General features: G+C 41.5%; 1 pseudogene; it reads left to right on the top strand.

The window, feature by feature from the left end:
* The first annotated feature begins 11,461 nt into the window (after positions 1–11,461).
* LOC150060860 (small ribosomal subunit protein eS10 pseudogene) lies at positions 11,462–11,925 on the top strand (annotated as a pseudogene).
* The last annotated feature ends 215 nt before the right edge of the window (positions 11,926–12,140 follow it).

A 12,140-nucleotide genomic window follows, 5' to 3' on the forward strand; every position in this document is an offset into this window, starting at 1 on the left:
AATTTTTTTTTTTTTTTGCCAGTCCTGGGCTTGAGCTCAGGGCCTGAGCACTGTCCTTGGACTTTCTCAAGGCTAGAGCTCTACCACTTGAGCCTCAGCACCACTTCTGGCTTTTTTCTATGTATGTGGTACCGAGGAATTGAACCCGGGTCTTCATGCATGCTAGGCAAGCACTTTAACCACTAGGCCAAACTCCTGGCCCCTAAAATCAGAATTTTAAAGAGCCTTTTGAGAAGTGTTTTAAAAATTGAACTGGGGGGCCGGGAGTTTAGCTAGTGGTAGTGTTATTGCCCAACATGCACGAAGACCCAGGTTTGATTCCTTGGTACCATAATCACAGGAAAAATTCTGGAAGTAGTGTTGTGGCTCGAGTGGTAGAGCCCTAGCCTTGAGAAAGCCCAAGGACAGTATTCAGGCCCTGAGTTTAGTCCTCAGGACTGGCAAAAAAAATGAACTGGAAGCCAGAGCTGTTTGGATTGGTTGTCTTGTTAGGACACCCTATAAACAGTTTCTTTGGTAGATGTGAAAGAATAAAGCATGATCAGAATACATACATTTCAATCATATGAACACCTGAAAATCTTCTAAAAAGTGATGGAGTACAGAAATACAAAAGGATTTTTTTGCATGTTAATTTTCATTTTAACAAAATTTCCAAAATGAAATTCTGAGAGCTTACTGTTTGCTCTACTTTATTAAGCTTTTTGGAATACGTATCAAAATTACAAAGAAGTATATGGTAGCTGTGTGTGTGAGTGGGCTCCAGAGGAAAAAAAGAATGAAAACAAAGATAGCTAGATGTTTTCCCACTTACTTGAAGTTTATTTAATCAAAGCACAGAATTAGAATCATGAGCATTTTGGGGAAAAAATAGTTTGGTTTGCTAGGATTAAATCTAGTGTAGCCTTGTAATTTTTTAAAAGATCTGTTTCATAATTTGGAATAGTATATTAATAAAAATGTCATGCTAATTTTTATTTTTAGTTATAGTTGTACTTTTTGAATATGAAAAAGTGTGTGGTATGTTAAATATTAAAGTTAACTATGTAAATCAGGCTTGCTCGGTTACTTAACAATTTTTAGATATAGGCTATATTACAAAATGTTATGCCCCATCAGAGCTAAGGTAGCAATTTTGGGCTTGCTTACTTCTGCCCTAAGAGATTCGTAATAACAGAATCACTCATGTTCTGATCTGGTTGCATCATGAACTCACACAGGTCCAGATAGACCATGTAGATATGGAAGAAAGGTGAAGTTTGCCTGGCTTACTTATATGTTTAGAACCTAGTAAAAGCAAAGAAAATAACCAAATTGGAAGCTACAGTAATCAGATTACTGGCTTAATAAACAGAAATCCTCATTTTACCTTTGCTAGAAGTAGACTATATTTGCTGGTCACTCAGAACATCAACTTTAGATTATTGCAACAATTAAGTACAGTATACTTTTATGACTGCCTCATTTATTAATAAAGCTTGGACTGTATAAAAACATTGCATTTCCCCCAAAACATAAAAAATGTCTTAGGGGGCTGGGAATTTGGCCTAATGGTAGAGTACTTGCCTAGCATGCATGAAGACCTGGGTTTGATTCCTCAGTACCGCATATGTGGAAAAGCCAGAAGTGGTGCTGTGGCTCAAGTGGTAGAGCTCTAGCCTTGAGAAAGCCCAAAGACAGTGCTCAGGCCCTGAGCTAAAAGCCCAGGACCTGCAAAAAAATGTCTCAGATGTGTTTTGTGAATTATCTAAATGTTTTCATGTCCCAGAACTTAGCCTTTACCTGTGAAATGGGACCTTACCCTTGATATCGCCACACTAGATCTATGTTAGATCAAATTTTTGCATAGCAATATGTTACTTAGTTTGTTAGCTGTGGTACATATACTTGATGATCAAACATATACTTTCATAGATGATTATAACTTAATCATAGCTTCTTATTTTACATTTTCTTATTTTTGTACTTTATCACATATGCCTTTAGTGTCTTGGTATCAGTTACAGTACATAGTTGTAACCAAACCAAAATATATCCTGAAAACCTAACATTAATACATAGCTTTTCCTGTTTGAGATACTAAATTTCAAGAAAAAAAACCTGTATATGTGATTATCTCTAATGAGGCATCATTATGAAAATAATAAAAAAATCACTTTCATAATTTTTTGTTTTGTTGTTTATTGTTTTTATAAAGGGGATGTATAGTGGAGTTACAGTTCCATAATTCAGGTGAAGAGTATATTTCCTTTTGGACGGTGTCATCCCTTCCCTTGCACTCTTCCAGTTTTTCCCTCCCATTCTCACCCACTAGTTGTCTAGTTCATTTTTAGCATAATACCTAGTGAGTACCACTGCTATATTTGTTCATCATTTGTCCCTCCATTTCTATGTCTTATCTAAAATAGATAAATAAACAAATAAGATAAAAAGAAAAAAGAAAGCAGCAGCAAATAAAAAAGCCTCTCGTTTCCATTTCCTGGAGTTTACTTCTACAACTATTCGTTGGTATGATCAGAGGCACCTGTGGCTTCGAGTTCCCCTCCTAAGAATATCCTTCTTTGGTCTCATTGTGTATGAATTCCTGGAGGTCTTTTTCTGCTGACCTTCTTACTTGGTAAGTGATTTGATGTCTCAGGACTAATGTAGTGTTCTACATTTGCAGATGGTAGGATTGTGCTGTGTCAAACTGCCCTTATTTCTTTTTAGACAACTCCGGTTACTTAGAAAACAGGAAAAGAGGCAGTGAAGCCAAAGTTGCACTCAGTGTCATTGATACTTTGGAATGAGAGTGACAGCTTAGAGCCCAAAGGGGTGTCACTGAGTTGGTTTTAGAGAGACTCACTTATTTTCAAGCTAGACCACAAAGGCATCTTGGAAATGATCATAAAGATTCAGGGTAAGTGAAGGAAATACTTTCTTAGGGGAAGTTCTTTTAAAAATCTCATGGGATATGAGTCAGTTGTTTGCAGGATACATGCAACAATGTAAATGGATCTCAAGGGAGTTGAGTAAAAGCCAGAAAAGGCTACAAACTGTAGGATTTAGACACCCCTCTCAAAGAGGCAGACCATAGTGATGGAGAACAGGCCGGTGGTTGTCAGGGGTTGATGTGGAAGGGAGTTGAGAAGGGTCCTGATTGTGCCAGTGGCTATGTGGCTATATACTTATGTAAATCTTTGCAAAACTATACCCAAAGAGCAGTTAAAACGTGAGAAACAGTTACTAGGAGATTAGTGCAAGTGAGCCTCAATGAAGCAGAACTGAGTTTGGCAGAGAGCATGGCAGCTGATAGCAGCCGATGAAACAAGATGGATGCAGAAAATGAGGAAAATCAAGCCAGGGTGTGTGCATGAGGGCCGCAACCTGTGTATACAGGGGTCACGGCCTGTGTTGACATCCTTGAAGGTTGGGGGTGGCATGAGGTGGTGAGGAGAGGAGTGTCAGAGTCTCAGGGCATGATGGGAAATAGTAGACTTCAGGATAAGTGATCAGAAAGCCACTGTAATTTCCCCTCCAAGCATTTCAATTTTAATTAAAAATTAGCTAATTTTAATGTACTGCAATGTTGATTGAGCATAGGTACAGACACTAGGCAAGGGCATAGTACTCAGACACTGTCCTGAGTACTGGGGATATAACAATGAATGCTGTTAAGTTATTGGAATGAAAACAAGATTTCAGTTAATTATCAGTGATATACATGTGATATAATGGTGTGTGTGTGTGTGTGTGTGTGTGTGTGTGCGTGTGCACTTTGGAGGCTATTTACAATAAGTCAGGGAAGCCTTTCTGAAGGGTACAATACTGTCATTAAAACTAAGTATCCTTTTATGCCCTCCCTGACTGAAGGCCCTGAGTTCTCAGTATCACTTATCAATAATTAATGATCAATTATCAATAATTTATTAACCCACAGTGGTAATGAAACAACTTGTCATGGTCAATTAAATTGACTTTCTGACCACTTAGAAGTGGGCAGTGTAAAAGAAGAAAATAATCTCAGTGTATCCCATGGTAGAAGTGGAGGACAGGCTTCTAGTTTACCCAAGGACATGGGACAAATGACGCAGACCATCGTCTAAGTTCGTTTCACATTCTCCTGGGACCACAAAAGCAGTTCCTGAAGGTGAACAAGAGAACTAACGTAATTTACAGCAACATCCTTAAAAATACAAGAGAGGGTGGCCTGTAATTTCCTCAACATTCTCTGCACCAAAGAGCTCTGCATTGACATCTGGATCCTCGGGAGGTATTTACTAAACCTTAGCTCTCCCCATCCAATAAAAGATTTTTTTTTTTACTGCATCTGACTGAAAAGCTCAGTCTTCATGGGGTTGCAGGTCAGAGCATGCAGCCTGCAGTTCATGGTATCTGGATGAACAGCCAGCTTCCCTCCCTAGTGATGTGTTTTACCGTCAGAGTCAGGCTAGGGAAAGGAATCAGATTACAGCAACTTTGAGGAGTCACACAGCCTTTCACAATTTGAAAGGCCAGATCAGTAAGCTCCCACTGTGCAGAGCTAGCCAATGCTCTAGCAGTACCGGACGCTCTGTGCCCCTTCTTTCCTACTCTTTCCCCCAGGTTCACATTTCACAGTTGCTCTGGTTCACTGAGGCCCAATAGCCACCTTTGTTTTCTAACCACCCTTCCCAGCCTTCACTATTGTAATTTAAGACTCTGCTTCTGCAGTTTCCACAGCTGGCCCCACTGCTCTGCACTCTGCAAGAGGTTGGCTTTGGCAATGGAAAGTGCACCAAACACACAGGACAAAGCAGTGGAAGAATCGGTTGTTTTATTTTATTTATTTATTTTTTAATTTTTTGCTAGTCATGGGGACTGAACTCAGGGCCTGAGCACTGTTCTTGGACTTTCTCAAGGCTAGAACTCTACCACTTGTGCCACAACATCACTTCCAGTTTTTTGCTATGTATGTGGTACCGAGGAATTGAACCCGGGTCTTTGTACATGCTGGGCAGGCACTTTTACCACTAGGCCAAATTCTTGGCCCTATTATTATTATTATTATTATTATTATTATTATTATTTTACTGTAGTTTTTAAACATGGTTTCCAGGAACCTACTGCTTAGAAATTGGCTTAACTTCCAGAGATGGCTCTAGAAACATCTACTGAAGGTTTGTTAGTACAACCAACAAAAACTGTCCTCTTTACTCAGGGCTCCTTCAGGGCCCAGTGTTTACTCTTTAGTCTGCTCCTCCTCTTTGAGGCCGCCTGCCTTCTCCTTCTATCCTCTCCTCTAACATTTCTCTCCTGTGAATGCAATATAAAAAGAACCATGGTTAAAGGTTTGCATTCCTGGTCTGCTCCCCAGAATGTAAATGTAAACTCCATAGTGGTGGAATCTTTTTGTTCCACCTCCAATGTGGTATATCCAATCAGCCTGCTAGATTTTTCCACATAGTATCCAACCACTGACTTACATCATCTCTTAAATTCAGATGATTTGATTGCTGCTCAAATAAACAACCTTCTTTTGAAACAAACTACTTGAACTCATTTATTGTTCTATAGACATTATAACTACTATGGTAACCACTATTCACCTAGGATAATTTAAATTTAACTTAATTAAAACTATTAGCCAGACAGCGGTGGCACATGACTGTAAACCTTAGCTACTCTGGAAGCTTAGATCTGAGGATCATCGTTTGAAGCCAGCCAGGGTAGGAAAGTCCATGAGACTCTTATGTCTAATTAACTAGCAAAAACAAAAAGTTGGAGGTGGAGCCATGGCTCAAGCGGTAGAGCGCTAGCTTTGGGCAAAATAAAAAAAACCTCAGGGACAGTACCCAGGCTCTGGGTTCAAGCCCCAGCACCAAAATTAAAATTAATTAAATTAATTGAGTAACAAAATTTACAATTAAATTCCTAAGTCATTTGAGCTGTATTTCAGGTGTTGAGTAGCTTCTTGTGGACAATGGCATCTGCTTCTTGCATTCCCCCAGAACTGCACAGCACCATTATAAATATTGTCAACTTATTGGGTGTTTTACTTTTGTTCAATTGGTAGCCATCTCTCTAGTGTCTACTTTAGACAAAATACTGTCAGAAGTAGAATGGTCTCAGGATTCAGGCTCTACCTCCTTGACAGGCAGCCTTGAAAATAAACATGATATGAAAATACATATGCAAACACCTATAGTGAGGTTCTGATAGAGTACAGCCGAGGAACTGGGAAGGAGAGATTAATATTCTCCACTTCAGGGTAGGAAATCCAGGAAATCTTGGAGGCAGTGAATCAGAAATAGAAAATTGGTGACTGCCCTAGATCTTGTGTTTAGAACCCTCAACACCATCAGATAACTGACACTGAGAACTGGTGACTGGTAATGTTGTGGTAGAAAAGTGGGCTTCAAACAAGAAGGTTCAAAGTTATACTAGCTGTGGCTTTGGGGATCTGTTCTTGCCTCTTCCTCAACTTTGCCTCTAGAGAAGTTCTGCCCACTTCCTCCTTGTAGCAACAGAAGCATCTTGTTCTCTGAGCTGAAGAAAACAGAACTTACATGATTGCTTTTCCAATATTTCCTCACCAAGAATTGAAGGAGGGGCTTCTCCTACTGCAACTTTGTCTTGCAGGCCTGAAATCTTGACCTTAACACATGCTGAGGGATGATGATGGGTGGTTGAATGTGATTTTTTTCTTACTTGGGATTCTCCATTCTTCCTGCCCCTGTCCTGGATGGGCCAATTCCTTCTAGCCTGACCTTTACCCACAAAGAAGCCAATGACCCACATAGAAAATAAACAAGGTCAAAAGAACAAGATATAGCAGAGGAACAGTTTATATCCACAGAAAAATGTAAATTTCTAAGAGCTAGCAGTTTACCATTGCTGCCACTGCAAGTTGCATATTACTCTGGTTCCAATCGTCTCTGTGGGCTCCATAGGTCACCGGCCATCTTGGTAGATGAATCTTCTATGGTTTACACTAGAGGTCAACATATTATGGACCATGGCCCAAAATCTGATCCATCAACTGTATTTGTGAAAAGTAAATTATCTGACATTTTCAAGTGGTTGGAAGAAACCAAAAGAAGACGAAAGTTTCATGGCACATGAACAACTTATGAAACTCAAGCATAATCATACTTGTTCACTTGTCACTTATGGCTGCTTTCATTGCTGTGATGGCAGAGCTCATCTCTTGTGACAGTGACTTGTGATCTGCAAATGCCTGAAATGTTTATTGTCTGGCAATTTAGAGAACAAGTTTGTCAATCCTGGTCTAGACCATCAACTTCTCAAGACCCTGGCTGCAGACATCCTCTTCTTGTTTTGAATGCATTTTCTGGCTGACAAAGAACATACAACATGCGTCAGTTTTTTCCTTACTTCAATAGCTTTGGTTTGCTAGAGCCTGACAGGCTCTGCTTCACAGAGATACACAACCCACAAAGCCAAGACACCCCCAAAAAGGTATTAAGGAACAAGTTAAAGACATTGTTTTTTTTTCCACAAAGGCAGTTTTTCAGATGAAGACCTTTGTCTTAGAAGACTCAGTAGTTCAATGGAAGGCACAGTTCAGAATTATGAAGTATCCTGTTGATATTTCAAAATCTATTTTTCAAAAGTTAAGATACATCACCTGTCAAGTTAAGTGACCAAATCACAACTTCTTGTGCTAGTACTTGCAACAGAAACCACTGGCCAAAGGGTTTGTGCTGGCCAGGGAACTGCCAAGAGCAGATGCTTCGGTCTGCACGGTGGACTCAGGAAGCAAGTCTAGCAAGACCCTACCTGTTCGCAGCATAACCCAGCTGGAAACATGTGGGAAATATTTTGTGTAATCAGCTCACTTTTCATTCTGGTTTCAAAAGACTTTTACTGAGAGCTTGACATGTGGCAGGTTATATTCTAGATGTGATGGAGGCAAAGCCTGTAACTCTGGTCTGTACTGGACTATAAGAGATCCCAAGAAACTGAAAGAACACAACTTTTGTCTCTAAATGCTAGAGTGCTTGCTAAAAGCACTACAAGCTCCATGTCTCCAGATGCAGACAGTGGTAACCAGCCATGAACCATCCAGGGGACATTTCAGAATTTCTCAGAAAATAACTTCCTCAGCCGGAAATATGAGCTTTCCTCTTGGCCCTTTGTCCCGGGCAGCAAGATATCTGAACCAGTAACACGGAACTCATTTGATTATTGGGGAAGCCAGAAAACATAACCAAAGAAAGGCAAATGCTATGGAAAGAAAGAATCACAACTGGCAGTCTGTCATCACTGGACTGGATCCCCCCACGCAGTTTGGGGACACTGCACCCACCTCCTCCAAGGACACCAAGTCCCCCTCCCAAAGGCTCCCACAACCAAGGCAGAGGCCCACCAGTGGAAAGTCCCCAAGTCCTGCTTCTGAACCTAAAATGGAGACAGGGGCACCTTTTTATTCTCTAGATGGGGAAGGAATGGAAGTAAGGAAGGGAAAGGGACATGAGAAGAATGGACGTCTAAGTGCTATGAGACTATTGAAGGCAAGTGGCTTGGCTCTTCTGGACCAGGCCTGCAGCAATAGCCAATAAAGGTGGCCTCCACAGGCCTACCAGACCCTTCACAACTTAAAAGGCTTCTCCTGCTAACTCACTGCATGGGAGTTCCGACGTTGCAGTCACTATCTATCTGGCACCTGGTTTGAGTTATTTAACCTCAGCAAGCTTGTGATTTATCATCTGGGAAATGGTATCATGTGCGCTGGGGTGCCATTTCTAAGCTTCTTTCAAGCTTTTCATGGCCAATCAGAAACTGAGAACAAATTTGAGTTCAAGGATGTATCATGAGAGTTCTGAACTCTGTTCTGAGTATTTGATCAAGTCAAGAAAACCAGCATCAACTGATCGGCATTGTGCTGGATCAAGTCCACCGGTAAAAATTGCACAAGTTCTACTGAGAAACTGGCTCGCAAAGTTCCTTTGGTGTTACAATGAATGTCTGGGATTCTGGGCTGTGACCCCTCAGTGGAACATAGATATTTATTAGACAAATAGAATCCGGAAGAATAATCAGCATATCTTTGCTAAGTTCTTATATGTAGACAACTTCAGCAGTGGATGATGGTGTGGAGAAATAAAGCAATGTGTCCATACATCCAATGTGGAGAGTAGAAGTAGCCAGAAGAGTCAAGGAGGGAGGCTGGGAAAATAGTCTCCATTTGAATATGCCAGTTGACTTATGTAAGTTTATTTAATCTTCTAACAAGACCATTCACAGGAATATTTTTCTATTATAAAGGTGATGTACAAATGGAAGACGGGTAATGAGTGCATTTCTTTTGAACAGTGTCGCCCCTTCTCTCATTTTTCTCCCAGGTTTTTTCCCCTCTTAAACCCCTCTTCTCCTCCAAAGTTCACAGGAATTTCTATGTCTACTTTTCAGAGGAAGAAAATGAGTGTTAGAGAACTGAACTCATTGATGAAGTCCCTGCAGGTAGATTGTGCCAGGTCTGCATTTGAATCAGGCTCCAAATTGAGCATATTTTTTGTATCACTTTGCCTCACCTTAGATGCTTACTTGTAGGGAATTTATAGACTCTTTTATTTAATATATGGAATCTTATGATGTAGCTCTTCATCCCCACCTACTCAGTGTCTGGAAATAGATAATACAGCCACTAGGATTCCCAGGCCAGCTTTGGCCATGCTTTCCAATCCGTATTTGACACTTCATGACACATATCTGGCCCTGTTTCTTCCCAACAGAAACCTGCTAAACATGTCCACATATGGCAGCACAGAACCAAGCTTTGATCCAGGCTCTGCATCTAGGGAAGTCCTTGTGTATTGCTGTGCCTTGGCTTTGTTCTGTGTCCCCCTGCTGTGATGGATGCGAAGGAAGCATTGATGGAAGGTCCAGGGACTCTGTAAAAAGCGACAACAGTGAACTTAGGGCTCAACTCAATGGCTCAACTCGAACCATTATTCTCTGAGTAGCACTCACCAGAGTTTGTAAAGTGTATTTCACCTTTGTCATTTGCATTATTCCAAGGTGACCCCTGAGACTTGATCCCACAGCACTTTGCCTCTGGGCTCCTGGAGTGTTGCTGCTGGACAGTCAGTGCTCTTTGCAGAGGACATGTCAGCATGACTCTGAGATGAGATCTTCAAAATCTCCTCCCATGGGCACAATTTTATGGTCAACTTGAGCCACATCTATAAGAAATGGGCCCAGCTAGGTCATTTTCTTCCTTTTGTCTTTCTATTTGTCCTTTATTTCTTCGAAGCCTTAATTTCCATCTCAGTAAGCACACTCTACTTTGCTGTAGTATATAGAACGAAATAGGGAATATACTTTTTACTTCTGTTGAGCAATTACTATGTTGTCACACGGAACAGTGTGTGTGCTTGGTATGTAAAGCTGGGTCAAACACACACATAGGAACCTTTTAGGTGGATCTGAGCACCTTGTGGATGAGCTGAGGATGCTTTTGTTTGTTGCTGGTTTGGCTGGAGCTCAAACAATTGTTTGGTAATTTCTGAGCCTATTTCAACTGTGTCATCCTTCTCTGATCCTTCACAGTGCATTTACTGAGTACTTTTAGGTGCTACTTTATCCTATATTAAATTTGCATGTGTATCTGAAACTTGAAAAATTTGATTTCATCAACTTGTTCTGGGTATTCACCCATATTTCTTTGAGCAATTCAGCTTTGCACATTTTTTCCTGTCTAGTTTATGTTATCCACACAATTTAACTTATTTGATATTTTCATAACTGCTCTAAACTCATGAACAGTTACTTTGTCTTCTTTTGAATTTAGAACACAAAACAATCCTATTATTTATATTGGAGTGATATCACATTTGTCAATTAACTGATGATGAAGAATTGTTGTTGATCATTTTAGGATGCTATGTCTCTAGTTAAAGTATGGCATGTGTTTTTATCTGTTCAAACTTCTGTGGGGCAGCGCGAGGAAAAAAGGGTTGGTTGAATCAATTGCTGAGAAGCCTAAATTCTCCACTCAAAAAAAAAAGCCTAAGCTGGGCGTGGTGGCTCACACCTGTAATCCTAGCTACTCAGGAAGCTGAGATCTGAGGATCAAGGTTCAAAGCCAGCCCCAGCACAAAAGAACCTGAGACTCTTATCTCCAATTAACCTCTAGGAAAACGGGAAGTGGGGCTTGGCTCAAGAGTAATGTGGTAGCCTTGAGCTGCAGAGTTCAGCGACAGCACCCAGGCTGAGTTCAAGTCCCATGACCCACAAAAAAAAAAAAAAAAAGCCTGGCTAGATCATATCCCACAACTAATATCCTGGCTGCACAAAGCTGGCAGAGGCAGGGTAAGGGCAGAACCAGCAAAGGGAGGGAGGGCCCAGACCTCTAAAGACCCAGTGCCTTGTTTCAGCACAGTGGCGACTTCCCCTTAGAACCACTAGTTTTCCTGAGGGGATGGCTCTGAAAAGTAAAGAAATGCCAGCCTCGGCCTCGGGCGCTGAAGCCGCTGTGATGTTGATGCCCAAGAAGAACCGGATTGCCACTTAGGAGATCCTTTTTAAGGAGGGGCTTCTGGTGGCCAGGAAGGATGTCCACATCCGCAGCACCCAGAGCTGGCAGACAAGAAAGTGCCCAACCTTCACGTCGTGAAGGCCATGCTGTCTCTCGTAGCCTCGAGGCTACGAGAAGGAACAGCTTGCCTGGAGGCATTTTTATTGGCACCAGTATCTCCACCATCACCTCCGCCCGCCTCCTGAGATTGTGCCCGCTACCTTGCACCGATCTGAGACTGGCAGGCCCTGGCCCAAGGGTCTGGAGGGTGAGAAGCCTGCAAGACTCAGAAGAGGCGAAGCTGATAGAGACCCCTACAGAGGGAGCACTGTACTCCCTGGTGCTGACAAGAAAGCCGGGGCAGGGGCTGGGTCAGTCACTGAATTCTTCTAGGTGGATTTGGTCGTGGACAGCCACCCCAGTAAAGATGGAGAGGATTATTTTGTGTTGAATAAACTTGTAGCCATAAAAAAAAGAGAGAGGAGAGAGAGAGAGAGAGAGAGAGAGAGAGAGAGAGAGAGAGAGAGAGAGAGAGAGAGAGAGAGAGAGAGAGAGAGAGAGAGAGAGAGAGGAGAGAGAGAGAGAGAAATACCAGCCCTCTTTGCAGTCAAATGATTACAAAGAAAAGAGAACAGATAGC

The sequence above is a fragment of the Megascapheus bottae genome, chromosome 7 (genome assembly GCF_031878675.1).
Source record: "Megascapheus bottae isolate mThoBot1 chromosome 7, mThoBot2.hap1, whole genome shotgun sequence".
Taxonomy (NCBI): Eukaryota; Metazoa; Chordata; class Mammalia; order Rodentia; family Geomyidae; genus Megascapheus; species Megascapheus bottae.